At 47.8% G+C, this 14,752-nt stretch overlaps 10 non-coding genes across 10 annotated transcripts; all 10 read right to left on the bottom strand.

Annotated features, from left to right (window-relative positions):
- Positions 1-25: 25 nt before the first annotated feature.
- On the bottom strand, positions 26-216 carry LOC142685721 (U2 spliceosomal RNA). Its single transcript, XR_012855173.1, has one exon. It is a non-coding gene; the product is annotated as a U2 spliceosomal RNA (small nuclear RNA).
- Positions 217-1,508: 1,292 nt separating this feature from the next.
- Positions 1,509-1,699, bottom strand: LOC142685709 (U2 spliceosomal RNA). The gene has a single exon (XR_012855162.1). It is a non-coding gene; the product is annotated as a U2 spliceosomal RNA (small nuclear RNA).
- Positions 1,700-2,975: 1,276 nt separating this feature from the next.
- On the bottom strand, positions 2,976-3,166 carry LOC142685697 (U2 spliceosomal RNA). Its single transcript, XR_012855151.1, has one exon. It is a non-coding gene; the product is annotated as a U2 spliceosomal RNA (small nuclear RNA).
- A 1,272-nt stretch (positions 3,167-4,438) lies between these two features.
- On the bottom strand, positions 4,439-4,629 carry LOC142685685 (U2 spliceosomal RNA). Its single transcript, XR_012855140.1, has one exon. It is a non-coding gene; the product is annotated as a U2 spliceosomal RNA (small nuclear RNA).
- Positions 4,630-5,921: 1,292 nt separating this feature from the next.
- LOC142685873 (U2 spliceosomal RNA) lies at positions 5,922-6,121 on the bottom strand. The gene has a single exon (XR_012855310.1). It is a non-coding gene; the product is annotated as a U2 spliceosomal RNA (small nuclear RNA).
- Positions 6,122-7,417: 1,296 nt separating this feature from the next.
- LOC142685908 (U2 spliceosomal RNA) lies at positions 7,418-7,608 on the bottom strand. The gene has a single exon (XR_012855338.1). It is a non-coding gene; the product is annotated as a U2 spliceosomal RNA (small nuclear RNA).
- Positions 7,609-8,908: 1,300 nt separating this feature from the next.
- LOC142685896 (U2 spliceosomal RNA) lies at positions 8,909-9,099 on the bottom strand. Its single transcript, XR_012855327.1, has one exon. It is a non-coding gene; the product is annotated as a U2 spliceosomal RNA (small nuclear RNA).
- A 1,300-nt stretch (positions 9,100-10,399) lies between these two features.
- Positions 10,400-10,590, bottom strand: LOC142685884 (U2 spliceosomal RNA). The gene has a single exon (XR_012855316.1). It is a non-coding gene; the product is annotated as a U2 spliceosomal RNA (small nuclear RNA).
- Positions 10,591-11,870: 1,280 nt separating this feature from the next.
- Positions 11,871-12,061, bottom strand: LOC142685800 (U2 spliceosomal RNA). The gene has a single exon (XR_012855245.1). It is a non-coding gene; the product is annotated as a U2 spliceosomal RNA (small nuclear RNA).
- A 1,285-nt stretch (positions 12,062-13,346) lies between these two features.
- Positions 13,347-13,537, bottom strand: LOC142685678 (U2 spliceosomal RNA). The gene has a single exon (XR_012855134.1). It is a non-coding gene; the product is annotated as a U2 spliceosomal RNA (small nuclear RNA).
- Between the last annotated feature and the right edge of the window lie 1,215 nt (positions 13,538-14,752).

Below are 14,752 nucleotides of genomic sequence, written 5' to 3'. Positions count from 1 at the left end.
ATCTGCTTTTAGTCAACACATAAGGAAAGGGTGCACCGGTCCTGGAAATACTGCAATACCAGGTCAATGCGTGGAGTGGACAGAGCAAGCTCTATTTCCATCTCCCTGTTCTAAAAATCCATTTAATATATGGTCCCCAGATAGGGGACGTATCAGATATTAAACTGATAAGAACAGATACTACACTTGATCTTAGCCAAAAGGCCGAGAAGCGATAACCCGAACGGGCCGCGCGTTGCCCGAGCCTGCCCGATACTGCTGTTCAGCCCTTGCAGCGATTCAGCCTACTTCTAGGCAATTCCATGGGGCCCTGCAGGCTCACACACTCACAGCTACACGGGAGGTGAATAAAGGCCGGAGAGGAAGCCAGACAGGATTTGCTTCTTTTGCTTGCACCACAATGCAGTGCTGAAAGAGGAGGAATCTACATAAAAACGCCTTCCTGGCAACGCCCAAATGCCCTGCTGCCATGCAGATAAACACTGGCAGCGGCAGCAAGTGCATGCCCACAGCCACCCCTTGTTCCTTCACACCTTGTATCAGCTGTAATCCAGTCCAGTCCAGTGCTGCCTGCTGAGCAGCACTGACCAACACTGCCTGGGCCCAGGCTTTTATCTCTGAGGCCCCATTATGATGTCAGAAAGCTGGCTCTGGAATCCTGAGGGCTCCACTATGACACGTGCAAAGTTCCGTCTGAACTTTATATAAGACGGTGAGGCTCAGTCAGTCACTCAGTGTTGCCTGAGAGGGCAACACTGCAACAGCCGGCCGCCAGGCTGTCTTTTTTTTGCACAGCTAGTTGCCTCCAGGAGGCCACAAGAGGGAGACAAGGGACTGCAAAATGGAAAATAGGCATCCACCAACTTTACAGACAACTTCTCCTTGCTCCTACAACCTCCATCCTTGCACAGTTTGTTATTCTTCTAGGTAACATAGTAACAAATCCAAATTGCTGCTCTCTTTGTAGGCAAGCAAGGCTTTGTTGCAACTGCAATTCTTACTTCTTCTTGAAATGTAGGGACGACAGTACATTCCATCACATCCATCTAGTGTACACAGGTAGGTCCATTGTGGCGGGCAGGCGAGCGGGCGGGCTGCTTTATTGGCTGTTTGCTGTTCCCCTACTCCACTCCACTATTTGACTGTTGTGCTGCATCAATCAATCAATCAATCAATCAATCAATCAATCAATCAATCAATCAATCAATCAGTGGCTGGCTCAGGTGCAGCTCTTTAACTTACCTAAAAGGGAGGGCGGAGAGAAGACAAGGAAGGTGAATGAGGTGTTCCAATGTGAAATGCCGGAAACACAGAAACACAGACGACACACAACAAGAGGTGGCAATCTATTCATTAATTGCATTTAATCAATGAGCTCATTATCACTCATGCATTGTCCAACAGGTGTTGAAATAATGGGATTAAAAGGGGAGATCCCTTCAGAAAGACAGAAACAATAGCAAAGACAAAAAACACTTTTGGAATCTGCTTTTAGTCAACACATAAGGAAAGGGTGCACCGGTCCTGGAAATACTGCAATACCAGGTCAATGCGTGGAGTGGACAGAGCAAGCTCTATTTCCATCTCCCTGTTCTAAAAATCCATTTAATATATGGTCCCCAGATAGGGGACGTATCAGATATTAAACTGATAAGAACAGATACTACACTTGATCTTAGCCAAAAGGCCGAGAAGCGATAACCCGAACGGGCCGCGCGTTGCCCGAGCCTGCCCGATACTGCTGTTCAGCCCTTGCAGCGATTCAGCCTACTTCTAGGCAATTCCATGGGGCCCTGCAGGCTCACACACTCACAGCTACACGGGAGGTGAATAAAGGCCGGAGAGGAAGCCAGACAGGATTTGCTTCTTTTGCTTGCACCACAATGCAGTGCTGAAAGAGGAGGAATCTACATAAAAACGCCTTCCTGGCAACGCCCAAATGCCCTGCTGCCATGCAGATAAACACTGGCAGCGGCAGCAAGTGCATGCCCACAGCCACCCCTTGTTCCTTCACACCTTGTATCAGCTGTAATCCAGTCCAGTCCAGTGCTGCCTGCTGAGCAGCACTGACCAACACTGCCTGGGCCCAGGCTTTTATCTCTGAGGCCCCATTATGATGTCAGAAAGCTGGCTCTGGAATCCTGAGGGCTCCACTATGACACGTGCAAAGTTCCGTCTGAACTTTATATAAGACGGTGAGGCTCAGTCAGTCACTCAGTGTTGCCTGAGAGGGCAACACTGCAACAGCCGGCCGCCAGGCTGTCTTTTTTTTGCACAGCTAGTTGCCTCCAGGAGGCCACAAGAGGGAGACAAGGGACTGCAAAATGGAAAATAGGCATCCACCAACTTTACAGACAACTTCTCCTTGCTCCTACAACCTCCATCCTTGCACAGTTTGTTATTCTTCTAGGTAACATAGTAACAAATCCAAATTGCTGCTCTCTTTGTAGGCAAGCAAGGCTTTGTTGCAACTGCAATTCTTACTTCTTCTTGAAATGTAGGGACGACAATACATTCCATCACATCCATCTAGTGTACACAGGTAGGTCCATTGTGGCGGGCAGGCGAGCGGGCGGGCTGCTTTATTGGCTGTTTGCTGTTCCCCTACTCCACTCCACTATTTGACTGTTGTGCTGCATCAATCAATCAATCAATCAATCAATCAATCAATCAATCAGTGGCTGGCTCAGGTGCAGCTCTTTAACTTACCTAAAAGGGAGGGCGGAGAGAAGACAAGGAAGGTGAATGAGGTGTTCCAATGTGAAATGCCGGAAACACAGAAACACAGACGACACACAACAAGAGGTGGCAATCTATTCATTAATTGCATTTAATCAATGAGCTCATTATCACTCATGCATTGTCCAACAGGTGTTGAAATAATGGGATTAAAAGGGGAGATCCCTTCAGAAAGACAGAAACAATAGCAAAGACAAAAAACACTTTTGGAATCTGCTTTTAGTCAACACATAAGGAAAGGGTGCACCGGTCCTGGAAATACTGCAATACCAGGTCAATGCGTGGAGTGGACAGAGCAAGCTCTATTTCCATCTCCCTGTTCTAAAAATCCATTTAATATATGGTCCCCAGATAGGGGACGTATCAGATATTAAACTGATAAGAACAGATACTACACTTGATCTTAGCCAAAAGGCCGAGAAGCGATAACCCGAACGGGCCGCGCGTTGCCCGAGCCTGCCCGATACTGCTGTTCAGCCCTTGCAGCGATTCAGCCTACTTCTAGGCAATTCCATGGGGCCCTGCAGGCTCACACACTCACAGCTACACGGGAGGTGAATAAAGGCCGGAGAGGAAGCCAGACAGGATTTGCTTCTTTTGCTTGCACCACAATGCAGTGCTGAAAGAGGAGGAATCTACATAAAAACGCCTTCCTGGCAACGCCCAAATGCCCTGCTGCCATGCAGATAAACACTGGCAGCGGCAGCAAGTGCATGCCCACAGCCACCCCTTGTTCCTTCACACCTTGTATCAGCTGTAATCCAGTCCAGTCCAGTGCTGCCTGCTGAGCAGCACTGACCAACACTGCCTGGGCCCAGGCTTTTATCTCTGAGGCCCCATTATGATGTCAGAAAGCTGGCTCTGGAATCCTGAGGGCTCCACTATGACACGTGCAAAGTTCCGTCTGAACTTTATATAAGACGGTGAGGCTCAGTCAGTCACTCAGTGTTGCCTGAGAGGGCAACACTGCAACAGCCGGCCGCCAGGCTGTCTTTTTTTTGCACAGCTAGTTGCCTCCAGGAGGCCACAAGAGGGAGACAAGGGACTGCAAAATGGAAAATAGGCATCCACCAACTTTACAGACAACTTCTCCTTGCTCCTACAACCTCCATCCTTGCACAGTTTGTTATTCTTCTAGGTAACATAGTAACAAATCCAAATTGCTGCTCTCTTTGTAGGCAAGCAAGGCTTTGTTGCAACTGCAATTCTTACTTCTTCTTGAAATGTAGGGACGACAGTACATTCCCATCTAGTGTACACAGGTAGGTCCATTGTGGCGGGCAGGCGAGCGGGCGGGCTGCTTTATTGGCTGTTTGCTGTTCCCCTACTCCACTCCACTATTTGACTGTTGTGCTGCATCAATCAATCAATCAATCAATCAATCAATCAATCAATCAATCAGTGGCTGGCTCAGGTGCAGCTCTTTAACTTACCTAAAAGGGAGGGCGGAGAGAAGACAAGGAAGGTGAATGAGGTGTTCCAATGTGAAATGCCGGAAACACAGAAACACAGACGACACACAACAAGAGGTGGCAATCTATTCATTAATTGCATTTAATCAATGAGCTCATTATCACTCATGCATTGTCCAACAGGTGTTGAAATATTGGGATTAAAAGGGGAGATCCCTTCAGAAAGACAGAAACAATAGCAAAGACAAAAAACACTTTTGGAATCTGCTTTTAGTCAACACATAAGGAAAGGGTGCACCGGTCCTGGAAATACTGCAATACCAGGTCAATGCGTGGAGTGGACAGAGCAAGCTCTATTTCCATCTCCCTGTTCTAAAAATCCATTTAATATATGGTCCCCAGATAGGGGACGTATCAGATATTAAACTGATAAGAACAGATACTACACTTGATCTTAGCCAAAAGGCCGAGAAGCGATAACCCGAACGGGCCGCGCGTTGCCCGAGCCTGCCCGATACTGCTGTTCAGCCCTTGCAGCGATTCAGCCTACTTCTAGGCAATTCCATGGGGCCCTGCAGGCTCACACACTCACAGCTACACGGGAGGTGAATAAAGGCCGGAGAGGAAGCCAGACAGGATTTGCTTCTTTTGCTTGCACCACAATGCAGTGCTGAAAGAGGAGGAATCTACATAAAAACGCCTTCCTGGCAACGCCCAAATGCCCTGCTGCCATGCAGATAAACACTGGCAGCGGCAGCAAGTGCATGCCCACAGCCACCCCTTGTTCCTTCACACCTTGTATCAGCTGTAATCCAGTCCAGTCCAGTGCTGCCTGCTGAGCAGCACTGACCAACACTGCCTGGGCCCAGGCTTTTATCTCTGAGGCCCCATTATGATGTCAGAAAGCTGGCTCTGGAATCCTGAGGGCTCCACTATGACACGTGCAAAGTTCCGTCTGAACTTTATATAAGACGGTGAGGCTCAGTCAGTCACTCAGTGTTGCCTGAGAGGGCAACACTGCAACAGCCGGCCGCCAGGCTGTCTTTTTTTTGCACAGCTAGTTGCCTCCAGGAGGCCACAAGAGGGAGACAAGGGACTGCAAAATGGAAAATAGGCATCCACCAACTTTACAGACAACTTCTCCTTGCTCCTACAACCTCCATCCTTGCACAGTTTGTTATTCTTCTAGGTAACATAGTAACAAATCCAAATTGCTGCTCTCTTTGTAGGCAAGCAAGGCTTTGTTGCAACTGCAATTCTTACTTCTTCTTGAAATGTAGGGACGACAGTACATTCCATCACATCCATCTAGTGTACACAGGTAGGTCCATTGTGGCGGGCAGGCGAGCGGGCGGGCTGCTTTATTGGCTGTTTGCTGTTCCCCTACTCCACTCCACTATTTGACTGTTGTGCTGCATCAATCAATCAATCAATCAATCAATCAATCAATCAATCAATCAATCAATCAATCAGTGGCTGGCTCAGGTGCAGCTCTTTAACTTACCTAAAAGGGAGGGCGGAGAGAAGACAAGGAAGGTGAATGAGGTGTTCCAATGTGAAATGCCGGAAACACAGAAACACAGACGACACACAACAAGAGGTGGCAATCTATTCATTAATTGCATTTAATCAATGAGCTCATTATCACTCATGCATTGTCCAACAGGTGTTGAAATAATGGGATTAAAAGGGGAGATCCCTTCAGAAAGACAGAAACAATAGCAAAGACAAAAAACACTTTTGGAATCTGCTTTTAGTCAACACATAAGGAAAGGGTGCACCGGTCCTGGAAATACTGCAATACCAGGTCAATGCGTGGAGTGGACAGAGCAAGCTCTATTTCCATCTCCCTGTTCTAAAAATCCTAAAAATCCATTTAATATATGGTCCCCAGATAGGGGACGTATCAGATATTAAACTGATAAGAACAGATACTACACTTGATCTTAGCCAAAAGGCCGAGAAGCGATAACCCGAATGGGCCGCGCGTTGCCCGAGCCTGCCCGATACTGCTGTTCAGCCCTTGCAGCGATTCAGCCTACTTCTAGGCAATTCCATGGGGCCCTGCAGGCTCACACACTCACAGCTACACGGGAGGTGAATAAAGGCCGGAGAGGAAGCCAGACAGGATTTGCTTCTTTTGCTTGCACCACAATGCAGTGCTGAAAGAGGAGGAATCTACATAAAAACGCCTTCCTGGCAACGCCCAAATGCCCTGCTGCCATGCAGATAAACACTGGCAGCGGCAGCAAGTGCATGCCCACAGCCACCCCTTGTTCCTTCACACCTTGTATCAGCTGTAATCCAGTCCAGTCCAGTGCTGCCTGCTGAGCAGCACTGACCAACACTGCCTGGGCCCAGGCTTTTATCTCTGAGGCCCCATTATGATGTCAGAAAGCTGGCTCTGGAATCCTGAGGGCTCCACTATGACACGTGCAAAGTTCCGTCTGAACTTTATATAAGACGGTGAGGCTCAGTCAGTCACTCAGTGTTGCCTGAGAGGGCAACACTGCAACAGCCGGCCGCCAGGCTGTCTTTTTTTTGCACAGCTAGTTGCCTCCAGGAGGCCACAAGAGGGAGACAAGGGACTGCAAAATGGAAAATAGGCATCCACCAACTTTACAGACAACTTCTCCTTGCTCCTACAACCTCCATCCTTGCACAGTTTGTTATTCTTCTAGGTAACATAGTAACAAATCCAAATTGCTGCTCTCTTTGTAGGCAAGCAAGGCTTTGTTGCAACTGCAATTCTTACTTCTTCTTGAAATGTAGGGACGACAGTACATTCCATCACATCCATCTAGTGTACACAGGTAGGTCCATTGTGGCGGGCAGGCGAGCGGGCGGGCTGCTTTATTGGCTGTTTGCTGTTCCCCTACTCCACTCCACTATTTGACTGTTGTGCTGCATCAATCAATCAATCAATCAATCAATCAATCAATCAATCAATCAATCAATCAATCAATCAGTGGCTGGCTCAGGTGCAGCTCTTTAACTTACCTAAAAGGGAGGGCGGAGAGAAGACAAGGAAGGTGAATGAGGTGTTCCAATGTGAAATGCCGGAAACACAGAAACACAGACGACACACAACAAGAGGTGGCAATCTATTCATTAATTGCATTTAATCAATGAGCTCATTATCACTCATGCATTGTCCAACAGGTGTTGAAATAATGGGATTAAAAGGGGAGATCCCTTCAGAAAGACAGAAACAATAGCAAAGACAAAAAACACTTTTGGAATCTGCTTTTAGTCAACACATAAGGAAAGGGTGCACCGGTCCTGGAAATACTGCAATACCAGGTCAATGCGTGGAGTGGACAGAGCAAGCTCTATTTCCATCTCCCTGTTCTAAAAATCCATTTAATATATGGTCCCCAGATAGGGGACGTATCAGATATTAAACTGATAAGAACAGATACTACACTTGATCTTAGCCAAAAGGCCGAGAAGCGATAACCCGAACGGGCCGCGCGTTGCCCGAGCCTGCCCGATACTGCTGTTCAGCCCTTGCAGCGATTCAGCCTACTTCTAGGCAATTCCATGGGGCCCTGCAGGCTCACACACTCACAGCTACACGGGAGGTGAATAAAGGCCGGAGAGGAAGCCAGACAGGATTTGCTTCTTTTGCTTGCACCACAATGCAGTGCTGAAAGAGGAGGAATCTACATAAAAACGCCTTCCTGGCAACGCCCAAATGCCCTGCTGCCATGCAGATAAACACTGGCAGCGGCAGCAAGTGCATGCCCACAGCCACCCCTTGTTCCTTCACACCTTGTATCAGCTGTAATCCAGTCCAGTCCAGTGCTGCCTGCTGAGCAGCACTGACCAACACTGCCTGGGCCCAGGCTTTTATCTCTGAGGCCCCATTATGATGTCAGAAAGCTGGCTCTGGAATCCTGAGGGCTCCACTATGACACGTGCAAAGTTCCGTCTGAACTTTATATAAGACGGTGAGGCTCAGTCAGTCACTCAGTGTTGCCTGAGAGGGCAACACTGCAACAGCCGGCCGCCAGGCTGTCTTTTTTTTGCACAGCTAGTTGCCTCCAGGAGGCCACAAGAGGGAGACAAGGGACTGCAAAATGGAAAATAGGCATCCACCAACTTTACAGACAACTTCTCCTTGCTCCTACAACCTCCATCCTTGCACAGTTTGTTATTCTTCTAGGTAACATAGTAACAAATCCAAATTGCTGCTCTCTTTGTAGGCAAGCAAGGCTTTGTTGCAACTGCAATTCTTACTTCTTCTTGAAATGTAGGGACGACAGTACATTCCATCACATCCATCTAGTGTACACAGGTAGGTCCATTGTGGCGGGCAGGCGAGCGGGCGGGCTGCTTTATTGGCTGTTTGCTGTTCCCCTACTCCACTCCACTATTTGACTGTTGTGCTGCATCAATCAATCAATCAATCAATCAATCAATCAATCAATCAATCAATCAATCAATCAATCAATCAGTGGCTGGCTCAGGTGCAGCTCTTTAACTTACCTAAAAGGGAGGGCGGAGAGAAGACAAGGAAGGTGAATGAGGTGTTCCAATGTGAAATGCCGGAAACACAGAAACACAGACGACACACAACAAGAGGTGGCAATCTATTCATTAATTGCATTTAATCAATGAGCTCATTATCACTCATGCATTGTCCAACAGGTGTTGAAATAATGGGATTAAAAGGGGAGATCCCTTCAGAAAGACAGAAACAATAGCAAAGACAAAAAACACTTTTGGAATCTGCTTTTAGTCAACACATAAGGAAAGGGTGCACCGGTCCTGGAAATACTGCAATACCAGGTCAATGCGTGGAGTGGACAGAGCAAGCTCTATTTCCATCTCCCTGTTCTAAAAATCCATTTAATATATGGTCCCCAGATAGGGGACGTATCAGATATTAAACTGATAAGAACAGATACTACACTTGATCTTAGCCAAAAGGCCGAGAAGCGATAACCCGAATGGGCCGCGCGTTGCCCGAGCCTGCCCGATACTGCTGTTCAGCCCTTGCAGCGATTCAGCCTACTTCTAGGCAATTCCATGGGGCCCTGCAGGCTCACACACTCACAGCTACACGGGAGGTGAATAAAGGCCGGAGAGGAAGCCAGACAGGATTTGCTTCTTTTGCTTGCACCACAATGCAGTGCTGAAAGAGGAGGAATCTACATAAAAACGCCTTCCTGGCAACGCCCAAATGCCCTGCTGCCATGCAGATAAACACTGGCAGCGGCAGCAAGTGCATGCCCACAGCCACCCCTTGTTCCTTCACACCTTGTATCAGCTGTAATCCAGTCCAGTCCAGTGCTGCCTGCTGAGCAGCACTGACCAACACTGCCTGGGCCCAGGCTTTTATCTCTGAGGCCCCATTATGATGTCAGAAAGCTGGCTCTGGAATCCTGAGGGCTCCACTATGACACGTGCAAAGTTCCGTCTGAACTTTATATAAGACGGTGAGGCTCAGTCAGTCACTCAGTGTTGCCTGAGAGGGCAACACTGCAACAGCCGGCCGCCAGGCTGTCTTTTTTTTGCACAGCTAGTTGCCTCCAGGAGGCCACAAGAGGGAGACAAGGGACTGCAAAATGGAAAATAGGCATCCACCAACTTTACAGACAACTTCTCCTTGCTCCTACAACCTCCATCCTTGCACAGTTTGTTATTCTTCTAGGTAACATAGTAACAAATCCAAATTGCTGCTCTCTTTGTAGGCAAGCAAGGCTTTGTTGCAACTGCAATTCTTACTTCTTCTTGAAATGTAGGGACGACAGTACATTCCATCACATCCATCTAGTGTACACAGGTAGGTCCATTGTGGCGGGCAGGCGAGCGGGCGGGCTGCTTTATTGGCTGTTTGCTGTTCCCCTACTCCACTCCACTATTTGACTGTTGTGCTGCATCAATCAATCAATCAATCAATCAATCAATCAATCAATCAATCAATCAATCAATCAATCAATCAGTGGCTGGCTCAGGTGCAGCTCTTTAACTTACCTAAAAGGGAGGGCGGAGAGAAGACAAGGAAGGTGAATGAGGTGTTCCAATGTGAAATGCCGGAAACACAGAAACACAGACGACACACAACAAGAGGTGGCAATCTATTCATTAATTGCATTTAATCAATGAGCTCATTATCACTCATGCATTGTCCAACAGGTGTTGAAATAATGGGATTAAAAGGGGAGATCCCTTCAGAAAGACAGAAACAATAGCAAAGACAAAAAACACTTTTGGAATCTGCTTTTAGTCAACACATAAGGAAAGGGTGCACCGGTCCTGGAAATACTGCAATACCAGGTCAATGCGTGGAGTGGACAGAGCAAGCTCTATTTCCATCTCCCTGTTCTAAAAATCCATTTAATATATGGTCCCCAGATAGGGGACGTATCAGATATTAAACTGATAAGAACAGATACTACACTTGATCTTAGCCAAAAGGCCGAGAAGCGATAACCCGAACGGGCCGCGCGTTGCCCGAGCCTGCCCGATACTGCTGTTCAGCCCTTGCAGCGATTCAGCCTACTTCTAGGCAATTCCATGGGGCCCTGCAGGCTCACACACTCACAGCTACACGGGAGGTGAATAAAGGCCGGAGAGGAAGCCAGACAGGATTTGCTTCTTTTGCTTGCACCACAATGCAGTGCTGAAAGAGGAGGAATCTACATAAAAACGCCTTCCTGGCAACGCCCAAATGCCCTGCTGCCATGCAGATAAACACTGGCAGCGGCAGCAAGTGCATGCCCACAGCCACCCCTTGTTCCTTCACACCTTGTATCAGCTGTAATCCAGTCCAGTCCAGTGCTGCCTGCTGAGCAGCACTGACCAACACTGCCTGGGCCCAGGCTTTTATCTCTGAGGCCCCATTATGATGTCAGAAAGCTGGCTCTGGAATCCTGAGGGCTCCACTATGACACGTGCAAAGTTCCGTCTGAACTTTATATAAGACGGTGAGGCTCAGTCAGTCACTCAGTGTTGCCTGAGAGGGCAACACTGCAACAGCCGGCCGCCAGGCTGTCTTTTTTTTGCACAGCTAGTTGCCTCCAGGAGGCCACAAGAGGGAGACAAGGGACTGCAAAATGGAAAATAGGCATCCACCAACTTTACAGACAACTTCTCCTTGCTCCTACAACCTCCATCCTTGCACAGTTTGTTATTCTTCTAGGTAACATAGTAACAAATCCAAATTGCTGCTCTCTTTGTAGGCAAGCAAGGCTTTGTTGCAACTGCAATTCTTACTTCTTCTTGAAATGTAGGGACGACAGTACATTCCATCACATCCATCTAGTGTACACAGGTAGGTCCATTGTGGCGGGCAGGCGAGCGGGCGGGCTGCTTTATTGGCTGTTTGCTGTTCCCCTACTCCACTCCACTATTTGACTGTTGTGCTGCATCAATCAATCAATCAATCAATCAATCAATCAATCAATCAATCAGTGGCTGGCTCAGGTGCAGCTCTTTAACTTACCTAAAAGGGAGGGCGGAGAGAAGACAAGGAAGGTGAATGAGGTGTTCCAATGTGAAATGCCGGAAACACAGAAACACAGACGACACACAACAAGAGGTGGCAATCTATTCATTAATTGCATTTAATCAATGAGCTCATTATCACTCATGCATTGTCCAACAGGTGTTGAAATAATGGGATTAAAAGGGGAGATCCCTTCAGAAAGACAGAAACAATAGCAAAGACAAAAAACACTTTTGGAATCTGCTTTTAGTCAACACATAAGGAAAGGGTGCACCGGTCCTGGAAATACTGCAATACCAGGTCAATGCGTGGAGTGGACAGAGCAAGCTCTATTTCCATCTCCCTGTTCTAAAAATCCATTTAATATATGGTCCCCAGATAGGGGACGTATCAGATATTAAACTGATAAGAACAGATACTACACTTGATCTTAGCCAAAAGGCCGAGAAGCGATAACCCGAACGGGCCGCGCGTTGCCCGAGCCTGCCCGATACTGCTGTTCAGCCCTTGCAGCGATTCAGCCTACTTCTAGGCAATCCCATGGGGCCCTGCAGGCTCACACACTCACAGCTACACGGGAGGTGAATAAAGGCCGGAGAGGAAGCCAGACAGGATTTGCTTCTTTTGCTTGCACCACAATGCAGTGCTGAAAGAGGAGGAATCTACATAAAAACGCCTTCCTGGCAACGCCCAAATGCCCTGCTGCCATGCAGATAAACACTGGCAGCGGCAGCAAGTGCATGCCCACAGCCACCCCTTGTTCCTTCACACCTTGTATCAGCTGTAATCCAGTCCAGTCCAGTGCTGCCTGCTGAGCAGCACTGACCAACACTGCCTGGGCCCAGGCTTTTATCTCTGAGGCCCCATTATGATGTCAGAAAGCTGGCTCTGGAATCCTGAGGGCTCCACTATGACACGTGCAAAGTTCCGTCTGAACTTTATATAAGACGGTGAGGCTCAGTCAGTCACTCAGTGTTGCCTGAGAGGGCAACACTGCAACAGCCGGCCGCCAGGCTGTCTTTTTTTTGCACAGCTAGTTGCCTCCAGGAGGCCACAAGAGGGAGACAAGGGACTGCAAAATGGAAAATAGGCATCCACCAACTTTACAGACAACTTCTCCTTGCTCCTACAACCTCCATCCTTGCACAGTTTGTTATTCTTCTAGGTAACATAGTAACAAATCCAAATTGCTGCTCTCTTTGTAGGCAAGCAAGGCTTTGTTGCAACTGTAATTCTTACTTCTTCTTGAAATGTAGGGACGACAGTACATTCCATCACATCCATCTAGTGTACACAGGTAGGTCCATTGTGGCGGGCAGGCGAGCGGGCGGGCTGCTTTATTGGCTGTTTGCTGTTCCCCTACTCCACTCCACTATTTGACTGTTGTGCTGCATCAATCAATCAATCAATCAATCAATCAATCAATCAATCAATCAATCAGTGGCTGGCTCAGGTGCAGCTCTTTAACTTACCTAAAAGGGAGGGCGGAGAGAAGACAAGGAAGGTGAATGAGGTGTTCCAATGTGAAATGCCGGAAACACAGAAACACAGACGACACACAACAAGAGGTGGCAATCTATTCATTAATTGCATTTAATCAATGAGCTCATTATCACTCATGCATTGTCCAACAGGTGTTGAAATAATGGGATTAAAATGGGGAGATCCCTTCAGAAAGACAGAAACAATAGCAAAGACAAAAAACACTTTTGGAATCTGCTTTTAGTCAACACATAAGGAAAGGGTGCACCGGTCCTGGAAATACTGCAATACCAGGTCAATGCGTGGAGTGGACAGAGCAAGCTCTATTTCCATCTCCCTGTTCTAAAAATCCATTTAATATATGGTCCCCAGATAGGGGACGTATCAGATATTAAACTGATAAGAACAGATACTACACTTGATCTTAGCCAAAAGGCCGAGAAGCGATAACCCGAACGGGCCGCGCGTTGCCCGAGCCTGCCCGATACTGCTGTTCAGCCCTTGCAGCGATTCAGCCTACTTCTAGGCAATTCCATGGGGCCCTGCAGGCTCACACACTCACAGCTACACGGGAGGTGAATAAAGGCCGGAGAGGAAGCCAGACAGGATTTGCTTCTTTTGCTTGCACCACAATGCAGTGCTGAAAGAGGAGGAATCTACATAAAAACGCCTTCCTGGCAACGCCCAAATGCCCTGCTGCCATGCAGATAAACACTGGCAGCGGCAGCAAGTGCATGCCCACAGCCACCCCTTGTTCCTTCACACCTTGTATCAGCTGTAATCCAGTCCAGTCCAGTGCTGCCTGCTGAGCAGCACTGACCAACACTGCCTGGGCCCAGGCTTTTATCTCTGAGGCCCCATTATGATGTCAGAAAGCTGGCTCTGGAATCCTGAGGGCTCCACTATGACACGTGCAAAGTTCCGTCTGAACTTTATATAGACGGTGAGGCTCAGTCAGTCACTCAGTGTTGCCTGAGAGGGCAACACTGCAACAGCCGGCCGCCAGGCTGTCTTTTTTTTGCACAGCTAGTTGCCTCCAGGAGGCCACAAGAGGGAGACAAGGGACTGCAAAATGGAAAATAGGCATCCACCAACTTTACAGACAACTTCTCCTTGCTCCTACAACCTCCATCCTTGCACAGTTTGTTATTCTTCTAGGTAACATAGTAACAAATCCAAATTGCTGCTCTCTTTGTAGGCAAGCAAGGCTTTGTTGCAACTGCAATTCTTACTTCTTCTTGAAATGTAGGGACGACAGTACATTCCATCACATCCATCTAGTGTACACAGGTAGGTCCATTGTGGCGGGCAGGCGAGCGGGCGGGCTGCTTTATTGGCTGTTTGCTGTTCCCCTACTCCACTCCACTATTTGACTGTTGTGCTGCATCAATCAATCAATCAATCAATCAATCAATCAATCAATCAATCAATCAATCAGTGGCTGGCTCAGGTGCAGCTCTTTAACTTACCTAAAAGGGAGGGCGGAGAGAAGACAAGGAAGGTGAATGAGGTGTTCCAATGTGAAATGCCGGAAACACAGAAACACAGACGACACACAACAAGAGGTGGCAATCTATTCATTAATTGCATTTAATCAATGAGCTCATTATCACTCATGCATTGTCCAACAGGTGTTGAAATAATGGGATTAAAAGGGGAGATC

Source organism: Rhinoderma darwinii, assembly GCF_050947455.1.
Source record: "Rhinoderma darwinii isolate aRhiDar2 chromosome 5 unlocalized genomic scaffold, aRhiDar2.hap1 SUPER_5_unloc_15, whole genome shotgun sequence".
In the NCBI taxonomy this organism is placed as follows: Eukaryota; Metazoa; Chordata; class Amphibia; order Anura; family Rhinodermatidae; genus Rhinoderma; species Rhinoderma darwinii.
Note: the sequence above shows the minus strand (reverse complement) of the source record. Positions and strands in the feature narration are given on the sequence as shown.